General features: G+C 44.5%; 1 protein-coding gene across 7 annotated transcripts in view; it reads right to left on the reverse strand.

The window, feature by feature from the left end:
- The window catches only part of CRACR2A (calcium release activated channel regulator 2A), a 139,277-nt gene that overhangs the window by 110,775 nt on the left and 7,727 nt on the right, over window positions 1–20,775 (reverse strand). For 2 of the 7 annotated variants that reach the window (XM_036018536.1, XM_036018543.1), the window contains exons 2-3: window positions 8,461–8,621; window positions 2,498–2,586 (exon numbers count right to left, since the gene is read on the reverse strand). The exons of 1 other annotated variant lie outside the window; for it this stretch is intronic. The gene's annotated coding sequence lies outside the window, so the exon portion shown is untranslated. Of the gene's footprint in view, window positions 1–2,497; window positions 2,587–4,934; window positions 4,959–8,355; window positions 8,622–20,775 lie in introns of those variants that run through there. 4 more of the 7 variants (XM_036018538.1, XM_036018537.1, XM_036018539.1 and 1 more) reach the window with 4 other exon arrangements.

A 20,775-nucleotide genomic window follows, 5' to 3' on the forward strand; every position in this document is an offset into this window, starting at 1 on the left:
TCCAGTGAAACTAAGGTCCCAGGAGGACCTTCCAGGTGGAAGCTAAGTGCCCCATGAGACTTCACACCAACAATTGCCCTTTATCCTGCTCCCTAACGTCAGCCTCACCTCTCACTTGAAGATGCCCTTCTCCATCACAATCCATAAAAGGCGGGGATGGGTGCTAGGGTTCCCGGAGGCAAAAGAATGCCCAGAATGACCTCCACCAGGACATCCTATTCAGGGAATCCCAAAATGACAGCTCCCTTCTGACCTGCACCTAGCATCTTCTTCAACATTAAAACAGACCTAATGGTGTCATAGGGTGGTGTGCATGGAGGGAAATAACCTCCTTCCTTTAAAGATACCAGTTGTTCATTTGGGGGATGACAGGTAATACAAAACCCCCAACCCAGCTTGAAGACTAAGAATAACTGTGGGTCAGGGCTCCCCTCTGTTTCCTCTTCAATTTGCATCCAGTCTGGACCCCAGCCCCACCCAGCTCAGTGCATTGCAGTTCCTAGATGGTTCTTACCAGGCATCTCTTAATAGCTTCTCCAACCTTATACAGTTACACTCAGGGTGACCCCTCTGCTCCCATACCACTGGTCCTATCTAAGTTAGCTCAGAAAACAGTGCCTGTAGAGTGATTAGGGAGTTCATGTCCAAGCATTCTCATCCCCACTCAGCTCCTGCTGGAGAAGTCAGGGAGGACTCTCATTTCACAGGCACTGTTAATGGAAGTTTCCTTTACTGAAGTCTATAGAAAAGAGGCAGTGCCCAGGAGATGCCTCCACAGGATAACTGGCTAGTTATTAAGGAAGTCTAGGTGGCACATGTGTGCTCTGAGGCTGGCTGCTCTCATTCCAATGCAGTGGGTGAGGATGCCCCATCTGGAATTCATTCGAAGTGATGTGACCTCATGTAAAAGGGATCTGCAGAAGGGATAAACTACCAAGACATGGGCAGATCCATCCAACCAGTCAGCACTTTCTCCTGGACCTTCAGCCGGGAAATAAATGGCTCTACTCTCGTTCATGAGGCCACCCCAGTAAGATGGGCCTGCTGGTGTGGGGAAAGATGAACAACAGGAAGGATTCAGGAGCCAAGTGTTCAGACATGTGACACAGGCCTCCCTACAACCTCGCCATGTTCCTCCTCCTCAGCACCCGGCAGTGGCTCCCACACTGGAATGAATGGCAAATCCACTTTCTGAGCTTCTTGGGCCTCTTGTGGTCTAAGGAGGACAGCAAATGCTATTCCTGAGCATGGAAGGACAGGACAGGACAGGACAGAATGGACAGGAAGGCGGCTGTCCACACCAGGGATTCTCTGGTGGGCTCTGTAGAACTAGCTCCCCCTCCTCTTAGAAAGCCACTCTCTCCTCTAGTCATCCTGACTCTCATTCTTCCCCCAACCAGGCCTTCTCACTTTCACTCGTTTTGCTTCCACATCTGAAAAGCTCCTATATTTCTCCCATCTCACCAAATTTTATCTACCCCATAGGCAGTGTATTTGTTTCCTAGGGCTGCTATAATAAATGATCAAAAACCAGGTGTCTTAGGACAACAGAAATGTATTTTTTCACAGTTCTGGAGGCCAGATGTGCTAAATCAGGGTGTCCACAGGGCTCTACTCTACCCTAGGGAGGAAGTCATTCCTCAGTTCTTCTGACTGCTGCTACCTGTAAGCTTTCCTTGGCTTATAGCTCCATAATTCCAAACTCTGCCTCTGTTTCTACATGGCCTCCTCTCTCCATCTCTCCCCTGTGTGCCTCTTAAAAGGACATGGATTGAATTAAGGGCCCACTAAGACAATCCAGGATGATCTGAACTGGAGATCTGTAACTGAATTATTATATATCTCCAAAGACCCTTTTTCTGACAGGGTCACATACATAGGTTCTGGTGGTTAGGACGGGGGCTATCTTGTTACCATTCACCCCACTACAGGCAAGGATTCTCAACCTCACAGGGCATTAGAATCATTTGGGGAGATTTTTTTTTTACTACAGATGCCTAGACCTCATTACAGATTCTCAGTTTTGAATGATTCTGGGTAGAGTCCAGGTGTGTGTGTAAGTGCTTGTGTGAATGTGTGTTTAAACTTCCCAGTTTCTACAGTACAACCTGGGGAGAGCTACTCTTTTAAGTCTTGATGACTCATAGTATTTCATCCAAGCAGAAATCATAGGTAATGCCAACTTTCTCTGATGGCTTTCTCCTCTAGGATTATTTTCAAGTTGGTTACAAATCACAGTGTCATCTATCTACTGTTTTTTTACTGTTGCACAAAGAATGTCAGAGAGATCATTTAATCCAGTGGTGTTCCACCTTCTCCAATCAATGTCCCATTTTTACAACAAATATTTGGAAACGTTCTCTTTACCACCTGAAATAAAACTACTAAATAAGCCAGTTAGCTCATATACATAATTTAGCTCTAATTATGATATAAAGGGAAAAAAGGAATGCAATTTATAATAAAATAATAAGTATTTCAATATGTAACTACTTACGCACGACTGCACTGGGATGCATGATGAAGTAGTCAATGCTCACTCCTACTTACAATGGATAAGATTAGATGTAGTGCTGCTCATAAGGACTACAAGGAAATAAAAAAGCAGAGAACAACGGAATAAAAATGTTAGGATGAGAAATAACAAACCCACTACCCTGTCTGGATCTGATAACAGGAAGAAGGTAATAACTTTCCTTGAAGTTGAGATAACATGCTGAATTAAATTATAAATGTTAAAGTAGGAAAAACAAGAAAGTATATTATTCTTGCATATGAACTAAGCCTTACATATAAGTATAGCAATTTATTGTTCTGAGGCATGAGACAGGACAGTGACAGAGTATCACGGAAATATATCTGTAATCTGGAAACCCACCCACAGAGTGGAGGCACACACTCAGTTTTTGGCATTAAAAGTCTTGGAAACAATATCCTTTGTGTCTAGGCAAGGGGAAAAGGAGGGTGGGTTGGAAAAATTTGCTTGGTTGATCTCTAGGAGGAATATCAGAGTAAGAGTGAAAAACAGAGGCAACTCCAAATTCAATCACTGCAATATCTATTTTTTGCAAGTATGTATCATTGCATTACAAATATTAATGTATTATTTAGATTAGTATGTAAACTATTTTAAAAACAACTTCTATATAGAAGTTCATTGAGATAGTGATGTTTCATGTGCTTTTGTTAATTTAGTAACATGTATGTACAGTGGGGTTGAGTTTGGCTGGGTGGGTGACAATTCACCAATGTACATCTAAACATACAATCATGACTAGCAAGCCTAGCCCCAACCCAGTGATGCCAGGGGTATCTCCCTGTTGTTGTGGCAACTTGAAGTTACAGCACAGATTTCTAAAATGTCCCCCGGGCCTCAGTACTGAGCTCTGCGGGCCTCGCAGCAACAGCAGCACCTGGGAGCCTGTCTGACATGCAGAATCGTAAGCCTTGGATGGACCTACAGAGGAATGTGCAAGTTAACAAGACCCCTTGGTGATTCACACAGGACATTTGTGAAGCACTACTTGAGGGACAGCTCTGACCCCACAAAGAACACTGACCCCAACCTCATTCATTTCTCGAATGAGGACACAAGCCCAAGAGGGTAGGTCAACTGTACATTTTGCTCCTCTTCTTGTCAATAGTCCCCTGAGGACAAGAAGAGTGTGGGACAGGTCTCTTATATGTCTACACAGTGTCAGCACAGAGAAGCACATGTGGCTGTAGCCCAGCAGTGCCTGTTGTCTGTATTCCATCAGGACTCTGAAATCTCCTTTTTAACCAGAAAAAAAATTGTTTCCATTACTCATCCATTGAAGCACAGCAACAGATCCCCAACAGTCACTTGGACTGAGTTTCAACACCTCTGTTTTGAGTAATTATATCACTAGCATCAGCTATGCCAAAGACCACAGTATTTGAATGAAGAATGGCTGGCCCCACCCCACTCCCTTTGCAGGGAGGCTGCTGTGGTTAGTGTCACACTCAAAGAATAAGTAAAAAGCAAAAGCCCCACTTGTTCTAAGATAACTGCAGAGATGATAGATGCTGTGCATGGAAACTTGGGGGAGAAGAAAGAAGAAAGGCAACAAAAAGAAGCCAAGAAAAGAGCCTCCCTCCCTGTGGCAAGAAGCCTGACATGCAGATCCTTCTGCTGGAGCATGAAGTCAAAGGTAGAATATAGTGACCTAGGAACTGTGCTCTCCTGGGCCCCTCCTCCCACACTGCCCCCAAAGCTGGTGGGGCTTAGTAGTCTTTCAGGGTTTGCCCTCCAGCGCAATGCTAATTTCCACCTCCCAGAGAAAGTGCCCTGTGGGGAAGCAGCTCAGTGCAGCCATTAAACCAATGACCAGGAATGAGAAAAGCTGAGATGTGGTGCAGGGAAGGCGAGAAGTGGTTTCCTTCAGCCCACCTTGCAGCCCTGACTGAGCCCTTCTCCAAAGAGCCCACAGCCTCCAGAGCTGCAGCTGTTGTCACCTTCACCCTGGGCTGTGGTCAGAAAGATGGCTCAACACTGTAACTCACAGTCTCCACTTCCGGGCCTCATTTCCTTCCTTCGTCCAGCAGTGATGAAGGCCTGAGACAACAGAAAACCACCCACCTTGTTACTCCCACAGTGAATTTATTTCTTTTATCACATTCAGGACCCAGCCAGGCACATCTGTGTCACACCAATGACACATTTGCCAGGTGACACTGCAGCTTCTGTTGACATGCCCTAAGCTCCACGGACCAGGGTGTGGCCAATGCATCTTACTGACCACCTGGCACAGTGCCTTGCCTTCAGAAGTTGCTACATAAATGCTGAGTCCCTGAAAAAGCAAAGGGGACAGTGGAGCCAATTCCACTGTATAGCATGTGACAGACCATAAAGGGTGAGCCATGGTCTCTGTTATTTTCATTGTATGCTGTCTCCGAAGCATGTCAACTCTCACCTATTTTCAGAGATGTTCTCTTATCATTGTCATGACCATCATCACCATGCCACCACTGACAAGAAACTGAAAAGGTGAGAAGTGTAACTGTTAAGCTATACCCTTTAAAGGGTCCAGCAGAAGTAAGGCTTGCTTGAGTGTGGTTGGTAGGGTATATGAATGTCTCATACGAGATGGACAGCAATTTGAACATTTCAACTAAAATGTCGTATGGTGTGCTTCAGTGTGTGATATTGTTATGTTACAGAATTACATGCTTATGATTTTGTAACAAAAAGGGGCATTATTTGTTCTGGACCCTGTGTATTGGCTAAAACATCAGGCCTACAGCCAGAAGTTTTTGGATTCAGATGCCAGTTCTGCCATGTACAATTTATGAGTCTTGGTCAGGCGACTTCACTCTGTTAATGATTCCTTGTCTATAAAATAGGAATAGGACTATTCTGTCCTGGTGGAGCTCTAGTGAGATGACACAAGTAGCAGAATAACCCATGTGACTGTCTTGTTCATGTTTAGTGCTGGTCTCCAAGCAGCTGCCCTGGCAGTGCTGATGTGACTGGCAAGCAGTTTCCCTTCTACTGAGAGATGAGAGAAAGGCATGGGTGTAACAAAGCCACTGCACCCTCAAGCGCCCAGACAAGTAACATAGATGAGCCAACTTGTCACGAATGAAAGAAGCAAAATCACATCCACAAAGAAATCTGTCTTTTCCTTTTCTTCTCGAAAAAGACAACCTCCTCGGCTTTCATTTCCTACTTGAAAGAGCATAAGTACAAAAGAGATTCCCCCTTCCTTCTGAATCTACCATGAGAAAAAACAGTACCCTCGAGATGCTCGATGGAACAGAGGGAGGGGGAGGTAGTGGGAGAATGTCAAACAGAAGCAGGCCAGAGCTAATGTTAGGTATGCTCAGAAACAGCTGCTACTCAATCCAAACAGTTGTCCACATATAGTCGTTGGAACCCAGTGTTTCTGGTCTTTTTTGATAATTCAAGATATGTCAGAAGTTTTAAATGTTACACATGTTCAAGTGTAGTACAAAATGGCAGTTTCACTCAGTGCAGCAGGACTTATAATAAGCAGCAAGTGACTGGAAACCACCTGTATCCATCAGTAGCATGGGTTAAATAAATGACGGTGCATCCACACAGTGGGGCCCTGTGGCCCATTAAAAAGAGTGAGAAAGCTCTCAACATATTGATAGGGAAAGAGCTCCAAGATAAGTGAAAAAAGCAAGGTAGAAAAAGTGTACAGTATACTATAATTATGTAAGAAATAAAGGGATGGAGGCAGAATGTGTATTTGTACTGACTTGTATTTGCAATAAGAAGCTCTAGAAGAATGTATAAGAAAGTAATAAAAGTAATAACAGGGGAAGGGGCTGGACAGGCAGATGGAGGCCAGGATAAGATTTTACTAGATCTCTTTCTATAAGGACGTGACTTTTGAACCAGGTAAATATATTGCTTATTCAGATAATAATATAAAAATGTTTTGAACACCAGCCACTGTAACCAAAACACATCTACGGGCTACAAATGGCCTATAGGCCTCTGGTTTACAACCCTGCATTAAGGAATTCTACACTGGGGAGGGAGAGAGTTAGCAGCATGAAGTCCAGATTTTGGAGACAAGAAGGTTGTTCAGTAACTACTATTGAGAACACTCTTTGAATTGCCTGGCAATGCATTGGTTGGGCCCAGTAGCTCCTCCTTTCCTAGGACAACTTCCACAGGATGAGGTGGGGCTCCTCCACTTTGCTCCAAAGCTAAGGCTGCCTGGACCCCAAATGGTCTGTTTGTTCCCACCCATTGAGCCTCTTCCCAACACATGCTATTAAAGGGTGGAGCAACAGGAGCACTGAATTCCTCCACTGGCACACAGATAGTAGTGCATGTGTCCCGCTGGGCCCCAATCCAAGCAAAGTCCCCTGGAGAGTGACAAGGAAACAGAGGACACATGCCCCTGCTGCCACTTCTCCTTGTCCCTTCCAGTCAGCACCAGGGGACACTGTTAATATTCACTCCTAGCCCTTTGTATGTCCTAGTCTTATCCTGTGAATGAGCTCACTTCACATTCTGGGTTGAATTGTGGTCTCCAATATCCAAATAAAGACAATGTAGAGTCCTAACCCCCAGTTCCTCAGAATGGGATCTTATTTAGAAATAGGGACACTGTAGATGTCATTAGTTAAGAGGAGGTCACACTGGAGTGGGATGAGCCCCTAGTCCAATGTGACTGGTGTAGTCAAGTGAAGATAGAGACATGGAGAAAGAACACCACATGACAATGAAGGCAGAGCCTGGATTACCAGGCTGCAAGCCAAGAAACACTAAAGATTGCCAGCAAACCTCTGGAAGCTAGGGAGAGACAGGGAAGGTTGGAGTGTGAGCAAGGGCCCTGCCAGCACCTTGTTTTTGGGTTTTTCTCCTCCAGAATTGTGACATAATGTGTTTCTGTTTTTTAAATCATGCTGTTTATGGTATTTTGTTTCAACAGCCCTAGAAAATGAATACCCTTGGGCCAGTTCAAGTGGCAAAGGTATCTGACGCTGTTCATCTCAGGAGGTGCTCAACAGATACTGATGATGCCTCTGTTCAAATGAATGAAAATCCTGGGCCCTTGACTGATAAAGTTTTAGTGTGTAGGTATGCAGCAAAAAATCAACCAGTAATAATTGCTGAGTGCTGATCTTGTGAAGAACGTAAGAGAAATGAAATGCCGTATTACTGACCTTAAGAAGTTGACAACCTGATCAAAGATTTAAGGCAGACGCATAAAATATAACAACCCATATAATGGCCAAATAAATCAGTGTTACTTCACCTCTCCCCACCCCCAGTGAATACCATAGAAGTCACTCGTAACTAAATCCCACTGTACCACCTCAAACTCAATTTTCTACATATTTCATTTTAGCTGCTCCTGATGTGTGTGTCTGGAAGAACTAGGAAAATTTTAGAATGTCAGCCTAGTAGACAATTTCTAGAAGCTGTTACCACTGCTCTTGGCATAGAACTCACATTCCCTGCCCACTGTGGCTACCCACTGCTGTCCATGATCATTATTTGCTACCCTTGGTGGAAGATTCTCTCATCAGTTTGTTACCAGCTTTCTCTTTCTGTTCGGACAGCCAGACCCCAGAGGGAAGACAAGCCTATTCCACAGCTCTCCACAGATCTGACAAGTAGAAAACATAAGATCCATGTGGTTTTGGGAGTCCACTTTGGTAAATTAACTAACAGTTTTTAACAGAGCTACAGAAAACCAGAGATGCCTACAGAGATACTATTTTCTGTATCATCATTCAGAACACTTGCTTATTTGGCCCAGCCTTCTTGCAGGGGGCAGCTCCCACTACACCCTTCCTCCAGTAACCTTCGATTCTTACCATAAGCAAGCCTCATGTCCAGTTACACACCTGGGGGTGGGGAGGTGGCACACCTTGACTGAATCCCCTGGAACTCCCCCTGAATTCCAGGTGTCTAGGGTCTGGCTGCCCCAGGGTTCCTCCTGCGGCTCTTACCTTGGGAAGAGACGTGGCCGTGCCGAGTGCCAGGTGGCACCCCTGGCTGGGTTCACGAGGAAGAGCACAAGTTGTAGCTGCCCCACCCTTGACAAGCAGCCTGACGACCTGACAGTGGCTCCGGGCCAGTGTCCGGAAGGCAGCTGTGGTCAGCACAGAACCTGCAGGTGGGACAGACAGAGGAAAGGTCTCCTCACTTTGACTTCAAGTAATTCATTTTAGGTTCTCAGGGTAGAAAATATTTTTAAAGTCATTTAATTTTCATCCTGTGATTTCTCAAACAAGCTGGCAGCTGGGTTCTGTGTCAGCTATTGCAGCTATTGCTCACCTCAACACCACCACCTCTCCCTTCCTACTTTCTAACAGAACTCCAATTCTGTTCACTGCTCAGGGTAAGCCACCTATGCCCAGTTCAGAGGCCTCATCCAGTCACAGCAAATGCTGGCCCCTGGCCAGGAGTAGGTTAGAGGGGGGCTTCTGACCCAAATCTGGTCATTGAGACATGAGGAGGGGCCTCTCGGATTATTCCTGGGAATGTTTTCCTGGCTCTTAAAAGGAAGACGCAGGAATCCCTCCTTGTTCAGCTACACTGTGACCTTCTGTAGCCACACTGTGACCTTGAGAGGGAAGTGAGAGGGAAGAGCAAAGAAAGACAAAAGAACCTGGGTCCTTGAGGATGTCTTGGACCCACGGACTACACAACCCTTCCTCCAGACATCATATGACAATAGTAATAAATATCCCCATTGCTTATGTCCACTGTGTTGGAGTTTTTTGCTACCATGGTTAAGATTATCCTAAGTGATGTGCGCTCAGATGGTCCCGAGAAGACAGGACCATGTTCCTGAAGAATAATCCCACTATACTGACTACAACATTCCCAAACATCCATGCCATTCTTTTCTCTCCACCTTTTCTAGGCACTCAGCCCTTTGCCTATACTCATTTTACCATATTTTTAGTTCTACAGTATAAGTCCATTCAGTCATTTAATTGAGAAACATTTTTTACTCCCTATGATGTAACAGACAGATTGAAAAGTGAAGCCCTGGAGAGTGCACAGTGGGTGAGACTCTCTGATCATGCCACACACCTCTCAGATCATGCTCCACACGAACTGGGTGTGCTTGGTGAGGCGCCCACAGCAGTGGCTGTGCCTTGGCTTGCTCCATTCTTCGTCAATTCATGGCCCTTGTTGAGGCCCACAGCCACGGGGCTGCTTTCCTCCATGGCTGCTGCGGTAGCAGGGCTACACCTGGATTTTTTAAGCTGACCCTTCTCTTTTTCAGACCTTCATTGTTCAAGTGGGTCATCTCCTACTCTGGGAATCCCACATATGCATGGATTTTCAACTGCACAAGATGTGGGCTCCCCTAACCACACCCTCCACCCCACTCCCCAAGCTGCTCGAGGGCCAACTGTAGCACCTGGTGATGGTCCTTCTCATCGCCGACTCTCTTTGCAGTGTACACAGCAGTTACAGGCTCTGCTTTTAAATCTTTACAGCAGTGCAGTGAGGTGATATTATGCTGCATATTGCACATCCATCCAACTGTGCATATGAAATGAAATTATAACTGAAAACACTTAGTAAACTGTAAAATGCTCCACAAATACACATGATTTAATTACCTTCAATTTACATGTGAGGAAAACACAGGTAAGAAATGTCAGGCCAGGTTTAGAACTTCAGAACTAGTGCTATTGTTTTCCTTGACACCATCAAGGAGATGGGTTCTGGGTTTACCTGTCCTCCTGCACCCTCACCCACCAAATTGTTGCCAAGTGAAAATTAGACAGAGAACTTAAAGGAGACCAAGCTAATTTCTCTTAGCTGCTTTTTACTGTTTTGACTTCTTTATCCTTAATGAAACGGAGGATCAAGGATGGAGCTGGGAAGGGTGTCTCAGCATGGATATTAGGGTTCAGAAGCTGTGTCTGAGGCATCTTTGTCTGCTTCTATCTCTCAGTTGGGGGAGACGCTTGGGGAGGAGGGGCAGGAGAGACCATTTTGAACCTGTGGATGAGCCAATGTGTATTTTATAACCTCATCAAACTGTGAACACAAATTCTTTTAGAATTGTGAGTCTAACTGGAATCCAGGGTATAGTTCTGGCATTTGTGTATACATGTGCAGTGTTTTTTTTGAATAAAGAAATCATAAATGTTTTGTTTGAAAGATGTGAGGCTTGACATTGAAAAGATGAAAAGAAAGCAATCACTAAACATCAGCTCTGTAGTTACAGATTCACGCAATATGAAAGAGTGCCAGAATTTTATCTTCCACCTGAAGCAGAGGGGGGAATTCTTTGTTGCTCACAAGATCTTATTTACTTGTTTATTCATTAATTTTTGATGATAAGAAATTAACATTTATTTTGCACCTAGGTGCAGAAGCTATACTGAGAGCATTATATGTGCTTGCTCCTGTATTCCTCACAAAAACCTTGCATAAATGGCACTTATTACATGAATTTTTAAGATTAGTATATCATGATTCTGAAAGCTTAAATAAGTGGATTCAAGTATCCCAGATGGTAACAAACCACAGCTAGATATGACTATAAATAGGCCTGACTCCAAACCTCTGTTATTTCTTCAACAGCAGACTGAGAAAATACATTTTCCTTTCCTTCTTTGATTTCAGATCTTCTGTCTAGAATCTCTTTCCTTCTGTCTGAAATACATCTTTTTAAAAACATCTTTTGATGAGGGTCTGCTTACAGCAAACTCTCCTGGTTTTGTTCAGCAGATAATGCCTGCATTTCCCTTATACTTAAAGGGCATTTAGGTATAGAATTCTCAGATGACGTTTAACATTCTTTTAGCATGTTGAAGGTCTTTTGCCACTGTCTTCTGGCTTCAAAGGTAACTTGTCTTTTCCTTCTGGCTGCATTTAAGGTACTATCTTTGTCTTTGGTGTTCTGCAATCTCACTGAGACATACCTGGTGGTGGATTTCTTTCTATTTATTATTCTTGGGCCTCATGGGCATTCTTGAATATGTATATTTTTGGTATCTTCCTTTACTTGTGTAAAATTCTTAGCCATTATATATGCAAATGCTCTTGCTCTCTCTCTTCTCCTTCTGGGACTCCAAATAGACGTGTTAGCCACTATTTTTCCTGTCTCAATAAGCCCTTTCATATTTTTCTGAGTCTTTGTCTTTCTGTGCAGCATTTTGGTTAGTTGATTTAGATGTAGCTTCTAGCTCATTACTTCTTTTTCAGACTGTCTCTAATATGCTATGAAGTCTGTCCATAGTTTGTAATTCAGCTATTTAATTTTTATTCCTGAAAATTCTCTTTGGTTCATTTAAAAAATCATCTTGGTTATTCTTCAAGATTTTTCTTTGTTGCCTACACATATTTGCAAGCTTGTCTTTAACTGTAATAATTACATTATAGTCATTATTATAGTCAGAGCCTGGATATTCTATTATCTGAAGAAGTCCCTGGTCAATGGTTCCTTTCTTTCTTGTCAGCTCATCAGTGCTGAAAACATTGTTCTTGTTTTTTTAATATTTTATTCAAGATCTTTAGTTTTTTTTTTTTCAGTGGGAGGGTCAATCCAAGTGCTTAGCCTGCCATACTGCTGGAAATAAATGTCTAGCATATTTATTTAAAATTGATAAAATGATGAGAGGGAAAAGTAATCAAATGGAGGTAGGCCCTTAGGACCTAGAATTGCCCACACTGTATTGAAGGCATTTTATGAACACCCTGAACAGTGCATGAGGTGCCTTAGTGAGAAACCACTCACAGTGTGGCCTGCCCCCAGAGTGGCAGGGCCATGGAGACGTCTTCTGCTGGCACCCTACCCCCAGAGGACCTGACACCACAAATGGCATGACAAAATAAGAGGAGGAGATTTTCAGGAACCTTCCTGTTGGAAGGAATCATTTTATCTCCAAGGGATTAGAGGCCCCTTAGGAGAGGAAGGCCTCCTGAGACGTGTTCCCTAGGTGCTGGTGTGAGCCCTACCAGAGCCACTGGGGCTTGATGGTATCTCTACTTGGAATGCAGGGTACATGTTCTTCCATCCCAGTAGTCTTCTGGGAATATTCAGAATAGAGGTAGGGGGACCTCGGAGTCCAGGCTGACCTCAACCTGTCCTCCCCATCGACCATACCCAGTCTCTCAGTACTGTTGACCCCACCTCCTAAATAGCTCTAGAGTCTGCTCACCTGTACCTACCCACCTGCCACCACCCTGGCTCAGTACACTACCATTTTTTGCCTGAAACGTAATAATTTCCTAATTGATCTTAATGTATCAACTCCCTACCTCTCCCTTACCTCCCAAATTAAGTCCCCACAGCAGCCAAAATCCTCTTTTTTAAAAAATGGAAATTAGATCATGTCTCTCCCAAACTTTTAGGTTATTTCCTACGATGGCTTCAGTGAAGTCCCAGATCCCTAACCTGGTCCACAAAGCCTGGTTTTGTAACCTTACCTGCTGTGGTAAAACTGTTTTAGCCTCTTGGCTTCCTTCTATTTCCTGAACTCATGCAAGCTCTTTCTCTCTGAGGATATCTGTGCCTGCCATTCCTCCAAAGAGCATCCTTCATCCTATTTCCTTTTCTTACTCCTACTCATCTTGTGGGATGCCACTGAAATGTCCCTTCCTTCCTCTCATCTTCTGTCTGTAAGTCTTGTTGCTGAGCTCCCTATCACAAGCATTCTATATGTCTTCGTGTCTTCATAGAGCACTTACCTCACTTGTGATCCCACAATTGTTTCTGTAGTTTCTGTTCCTTGCCTGTCCTCCCCACTACCTGATAAAAGTTGGTTCATGTATGTCCTGCTTGTCACTATATCCCTGACACAAAGCACAAAGTCTGACATGTGGTAGATGTTGTTCATTCAGAGAACAAATCTCTGAGTGAATCTGGCTTTTGCCCCCATCCCTTCACTGGAACTGCTCTTCCTGAGTTCACCCGTGGCCTCTTCATTGTTAATTCAGTGTTTTTTCTCAGCCTTCATACTTGACGCCTCCACATTTGAAACCCTCTATTTCTTTAAGCATTCTCCAACTTTCCTCTTCCTTTGATTCTGAAATATCATTCCTTTGTTTTCTCGTCTCTCTAAGTTCTGTCTCTGAGCCACCTTTGCTGTCTTGCTCCAGCTGCCACTTCTACGTTAGCGTCCTGCATGATTCCAGCCTTCACTTTTTCCCCTAGAGTCTGTGAGCAGTCTTAGTCCTGCCTATGGTTCCAGCTATCACATTTATGCTGGTGAGCCCCAAACCCACAATATCTAGCCCTGGCCCAACCATTGAGCACCAGATCCTCCTTCCTCCTTACATTCTGAAATATCTTCATCTCAATGTCCCCCAAACACCTCAGTCTTCACACTTTTCAAATGGAACCAAGTGTCCTCTCTGCCAATCTAGCTCCTCTTCCAGTATTGCTGTTGCCAATCTGGCTAGTCTCACCACAGAGGTAACCTCTGAAGATAGAAGCCCTGGCATCATCTTGGATACTTCGGCCAGCTTCATGTGCCATGCCCAACTGTTACCTCACTCTGTCTCTTGAATCTGTGCCTGTTCCTTTCTCTGCACTGCCTCAACCTCTGGGCAGTCCCTGCTGTTGCTGGTCTTCACCATCACCTCGCCTCTTACCTGGGGTCCCTCCTTCCAGCCTCCTTCTCCTCTGGTCCATTCCTAGCATTAATGCCAGAGATCTCAGCCCAAAGAGAAAAGCTTCATCATGCCACTTCCAACTTCACGTCCACCTTTATCCCTAATGCCTGTACAACGAAGCCCATCCTCCTTAGATGATATGTAAGGTTCTTCACATCTACTGCATTTTTCTCTTTTGCCCACCATGTGTATTCCTCTGAATGTTCTGTTCCTTCTCATTACACATTTATAGTGCTGAGCAGGGGGTTTCAAACATAAGAGGACATCAGAATCATGTACAAGCCTTGTTCAAATAAAAAAATGCTGAATTTCACCTGCAGAGGTTCTGATTTAGTAAGTCAGGAATGAGGTCTAATACTGGACTTTTAACAGGTTCCCAGGGGTGGCTAGTTCTTGTGACTCATGTGAGAAATGCCTGTGTAGGCTGGTAGAGAGTGGGAGTCCAGGAGCACTGCCCACCTCCTGTATCACTTAACCTTTCCATACCTCAGTTTACCTTTCCATAACAATGGCTAATAATGAGGTACCACATAGGCTTGGGGGAAGATTAAATGAGTAAATACTCAGAAAGCACTAAAAACAGTGTCTGCTTCATTGTAAGTGCTCAGGAAATGGTAGCTGCCAGCATAGTTTATTATTACTTCTATCATTACTCATAGCCTTGGTGATGAATATCTGCCTCCCTCACTCTTTTCTGCTCAAGGTCTATTTTCTTTCACTCACAGTCTTCTTTCTTTCAAGAATCAGTGTCTTTTCTGAGGCACCTGGGAAAGCCCTGCCCCCCTCCGGTCCCACCACCCTGGGTCTTCCTGGGCCTCGCCTCTGTGCTCACAAGCTCCAGTGTGCATGTTCTGTGGGAGTGTCAGCCATGTGGCCAAGATGTAGGAGACTGTTCTGCGTGGCGTGGGCCCAGCTCCCACTCAGAGATACACAGGGCCCATGTCCATGGATAGGTTCTCCTGTGGGGAATCAGGCCTGCAATGTACCTAGGCCACTTTGAGTCTTGCTCTTGCTAAAAATCCCTCACCCTGAATTGAGACAGCAAGTGCTTACTGTAACTTCCTAAAATCCATGCTAAACCTTCCAACGATAAGTGTAACTGGTTCAACTACTTTTCCCTTTTCATTTGCAAATATCCCTCTTCTGTGATGTGATTAGTGGCATTGGCTCCTTTGTTTTCTATAAAAGGCAACCACCTAAAGCGAACCTGTGCATAGTAAATGAGGACCATCTGTAATGCGCCAAGAAACCCAATAAAGGCCAGTCATGGCAAGGGCCAAGGCTTTTGCTCCCCTTGAGAGAAAAGCCATGCTGTCCCTTTTCCTCCACAGGACTTGGTAGTCTATGTGAATGTCTCATGTCTCATCCACAATGTGGCAGACCCCATCAGCCAGGGTCCACATCACCAAGTAGCTCTCACCTGCTCACCCCTGTGAACAGCATGCCATGGAACTGCTCAAGATCTCTAAGGACAAGAGGGTCTTGAAATTCATCAAGAAAAGGGTGGGGACACACATCCGTGCCAAGAGGAAGAGAGAGGAGCTGAGCAATGTCCTTGCAGCCATGAGGAAGGCAGCAGCCAAGGACGGAGCCCCATCCCTTCTGTGTAATAAAACCTGTTTAACCCTGGCTGGTGTGGCTAGTGTTGAGCACCAGCCTGTGAACCAAAGAGTCACTGGTTCAATTCCCAGCCTGGGCACATGCCTGGGTTGCAGGCTGGGTCCCCAGTTGCGGGGGTGTGAGAGGCAATCACACATTGATGTTTCTCTCCCTCTCTTTCTCCTTCCCTTCCCTTCTGTCCAAAAAAAAAAAAATCTTTAAAAAGTCTGGGAAAAATCCATTTACAGTCCTGGCCAGGTGGCTCAGTTGATTGGTGCATCCCATACACCAGTTGCATGTTTGATTCCTGGTCAGGACACATATGTAGGTTGCAGGTTTGATCCCCTTGGGGCATGTACAGGAGGCAACTAATTGATGTTTCTCACATCAATGTTTCTCTCTCTCCCCCTGAGTCTTCTCTCTCTAAAAATAATCAATAAAACATTGCATGAGGATTTAAAAATCTGTGTATATGTGGACCTGCACAGTTTGAACCTGTCCAGTTCAAGAGTCAACTGTATAACTCACCCTGTTAGGAGCATGGACTCTGTAACTCAAGTGCCTGCATTTGAATTTGGATTCTATACTTACTAGCTTTGTGGCTGTGAGCAAGTGCTTAGCTTCTAAGTTGCTCGCCTCTACATTAACAATGATAATAATAGTCCCATCTGGTAGCTCAGGAAGGTACCCAGTGAATGAAAGTTGACTTGAACCTACACTAAGTCAGTTGACAGATGTTGACCACATCCATCTGCACTTGCTGACATCATCCTCCAGCCTTTCCTATCTGTGCTTACCTTCACTCTCCACATCCCTGGGCAAATATTTACAAAGGAAGGGCAGAAGCTCTGGATATCAGGACACACTGTGGATTGTTTCTGATGACAACAAAGCCTTAGATTCCCACTAAATTTGCAGGTGTCTCCATGCTATTTTTGATAGAAGCAGTGCCCTGGCTCCCCAGCCTCCAATCTGCCTAAGTGTCTTGCTTGGCAGACTAGAGAGCTCTGGACTCAGGACACAGGCCAGGTCTTCATGCCCTAACAAGACCATGCAGCTCACCCTATTGGTAAAGGGCACCAAGGCCTGAGCTGACACCCCATAGGTTTATCATAATGGCCTACAAAACAAATGGTTAATTTAGTCCAACCCGATGAATGGATGGAAACTAATGCTGCAAAAAATATAAGCAGCCCCCATTTAAAATGCTTTATCTTTTAAAGTACTTTTGCATTGTAACCATTTAATTCTACATTATGACATGCCTAAGAGATGTGAAGGGCAGTTGTTTTATCCATGAGGCAGCTGAGGCCCATAGTGGACAAGTGGAGAAGCTCTTCCTGCCAGGAGCCTGCTGCCGAGCACACTGCTCTGTCTGAGCTCTGTGGTCAATCCGTCTGTGGCCTGGTTTCTGGGCCAAGTCCTAGGAGAACTGCATCTTATGAGGCCAGCATCAGAACTTCCATCAGGTTGGCATTTGCATTCAGATGGAGCAGGGTAGGAGGACATGAGGCATGACTTAGCCACTCAGCTTCTGTCCTAGCCCAGAACAAGAAAATACACTCAGGAGCACTCATTAGACCCAATCAGCCTGGAGTTCACAGGCTAACTGCCACCAGCAGTGGAATGGATATACGTGTTCTCTGAGTGAGGGCAAGACAGTCAGCTGTCACCATCACTGTGTTAGTTAACATCTCTTTCTAAAGTGCTTCTGTGCCACTCCAGCCTGGGAGGCTTGGCAAGCTGCAGACAGCATGGGATGGTGCCACAGAGAGCGAAGAAGTCAGGAACCCAGGCAGGCAGGGGCAGAGAGGATGAGACTAACCACTGTTACCAGGCCTCTGGCATGGTAAACTGGGAAAATCTGCCTTTGGCCCTATAACCAGACTGAAAAGAAATCAGGCAGCAGACATGAAAGAATTCAATGATGAGCCTATTGGTCAAAAAGTTATCACCTGGGCTTCTGTTTTGGTTGGCTTTCCTAGTAAATAACTTTGTACAAAGAGGGTGAATCTCTGAGGTTGGCTGTGCCTGCTTCTACTCCACAGCCCCACAGCACCTTCCACAGAGTTCTAAATACTATCTCCACCCTAATGGAGCACAGTCCATATAACACACATTCAAGCAAATCTTAGAAACTTCTCAAAGTAGACAAGCACGTGCCCAGGCAGGACCTGCTATGCTTGACTCTACAGGACATTCCTGTCTACATTGAAGAGGAGGATCAAAGGCCAGAATCACATTCTGGCTCCTCACATCTTTTAGATGATAAACTGAGTTGGTGGAGGCCAGCGTGGAAGGAAGTAACCCTTAGAAATGTTACTAGGTTAGAGGCATAACTTATGATATGGATAGAACTTTATTGGTTTAATTTCCACAGTCTCGTCCACAGACATGGTCTGTTAAAATGAACTTAAGGACACTCATGGAACATTCCTCCCAGGGCTCCCTGTCACTACCTACCATCCAAACTCTGCCATGCTGGAAGGCCCAGCTCTGTTCTTACCTACACCTGCCTACTTAAGCCTTCTCCATTGCTCATTTCCTTCTAGAGCACATAACCAGTGGTCCTAGTCCCTTGGCAATAATCATATATGCATCAAAGGAAGTATTATAGCCTTCGTTCTTTTCATCCAGAACAATGCATGGCACAGACCAGGTGCTCAAATAAGCATCTGTTGACCCATTTTGGTTTTTGAGAAGGTTTTTTGTTTTTGTTTTTTTCTGCCATTGACATTCAATAAAACCACATTGATTTATCCCTAAAGTATTAGAAAATTCAGATGTGGTATGTGGTATAATATGACTGCTATTCAATACAAATTAGAGATTTTTATTCTATTTCTAACTCCAGTAAGTGGGGCTTCTGTGTTAAAAAAAATGTTTTTGTTTGCAATGTGTGATTATATAATGAAGGCCTAGTAATTTTTTTCATTAGCATTCATTTCATTTAGCAGTTCCTTTTTGTGTCTTTGTTTCTAATTCAAGCTGTGGTTCAATGCACTAAAATTGCATTCCTTAAAAAGAAGCTCTATAGCAGACTTTTTTAAAAGAAATTATAGTTGGCCCCACCCCTCTATTTCTGACTGGCCTGTGCCTGAGACAGGTCGCCTAAATTGGTGTCAGGGGATTATGCTCCCATTTCACAGGTGTGTTAACAGAGCTCTGTTATCAAGCAGATCCACAATCCAGGGGTCAGCCCTTTGTAGAAAGTCAGTCTGGTGAAGTGGGATCAATGGCATGGATGAAGTGTCTGTGATGTAAGTGTTTCTACCACAACTAAATGTGTGAACTCAATTTTTTTAGACTTTCTGAGCTTCAGTGTCCTCATCTGTAAAATGGAAATGTTAAGTCCTAGATTAGAAACAGTGCCTGGCACATGGTGGTACTCCATAAGTTATTGTATTATGCATGAGACCTGTGTGAATGTCTGTTCGGCACTGACTTCATTTGTACAGTTAAGCCACATCTACTGAAACTGGAACCCCAAGCACCAAAGACAAACCCCAAAAACCTGAGTATGGGTGGACATAGCAGGGGCTTGTACAGTCCATAAAGAGGGTGATGACAAGCCACAAGAAATGTGCCAAGGAGACACACTGCAGAAGATTAAAATGCTAGAAAGAATGCCTGCTGGAGAAACAGGAAATAGAACTAGCCATTTGCATACAGGACAACCACACGCTAGGAGTAACACACCTTGCTCTGGGTAAATGCAGTCAAGCTACAGCAAGACAGCGAAAGGGACAGGAAAGCACATGATCATGACCAAGAACAAGAAACATAGTGACCAAGCCCCTGCTGGCCAGAGAAGACTGAACATCTCTCTGCCTGGAGAAGGACCCATGGTCAAGGCTAAACTTGCACTTCTGCAGTACATGTGTAATTAGTTGAAAAGCTTAATTGAGCAGTTTTGTAAACTCCTTTAGCAGTTTATCTATAGTATGTAATAAGCTATTTTCAAGCAAATCCTTTTTGTCTAAAGGCTCCAAGTAAGAATCCTAATGGAAGAGGGCTCATATAACATATACCCAAATCCATGGAGATCCTAGAAACCTTCTGGAATAGACACCAGTGTATGAGGCAGGGCTGGCAGTGCTTGACTCTACACAATGACATTCCCATCCAGATGGATGTTGTGGAAGGATCAAAGAGTCCAGAATCAAATCCAGGCTCTGAAATTACTGTGGCTCTGGGCATGTTACATTTCTGATGTGGCTTCCTCATCGGAAAGGGGCAGATGATATAACCACCTTATAGGACCATTGGGAGAGATGTACAAAGTGCTGCATAAAGTGCTTAGCAGACTCACAGAAGCTTCTTTGGCTGAAGCAGAGAATTAAAAACCAGAAGGTAACAAGAAACAGAAACAGAAAGGTGGCCCAAGTAGAGAGGGCCTCTGATGGTGAGGTCACTGTGCCTAAGGACGCTGAGATAGAGTGAGCCTGTAGCGATCTTTGGAGCCAGGGTTCAAACCCATTCACCAAGCCCATTAGATGAGAAGATAAAAAAAATTCTGGAGATGGGGGTGGTGTCTGCACAACACTGTGAATGTTCTTAATGTCCCTGAACTGCACACTTAAAAATGGTTAAAATTATAAATTTTGTCATGTATATTTTACTGCAATAAAAAAAAGACCAAGTTATAAAAAGTTCAGAAACAAAATGATACCTGAAAACCCAACTCTCAGGCCACTTCAGACACTAGAACAAAAATAGTGTAAAGAAAAATGGGACTCGCCTTCTATCTGTGGGCTTCTCCAAGGCAGGCAGGGTTGGTGCACCAAGGCCCCACCCTGAAGGCCCGTGAGTCAAGATCTCCACCACATGGAGCCAATACTTACCCAGCATGTCCTTTTAACTCAAGCTCCCAGAAGATGTGAAAACCAAAAGCTACCACTGTTGGGAACCACCCTGCCTAATTTCGGAAGCTGTAAACACCCCCTCCCCTCACCGCCATGGCTAAGGCTGAATGAGTGACCTCTGGACCATAAGCAACTAAGGAGACAAAGCTTATCTCCCTGACAGGGTCACCACCTCTGCTCCCTTTACTTCACCCTGCTTGGCCCCCAATG

Source organism: Phyllostomus discolor, chromosome 2 (assembly GCF_004126475.2).
Source record: "Phyllostomus discolor isolate MPI-MPIP mPhyDis1 chromosome 2, mPhyDis1.pri.v3, whole genome shotgun sequence".
Lineage (NCBI taxonomy): Eukaryota > Metazoa > Chordata > Mammalia > Chiroptera > Phyllostomidae > Phyllostomus > Phyllostomus discolor.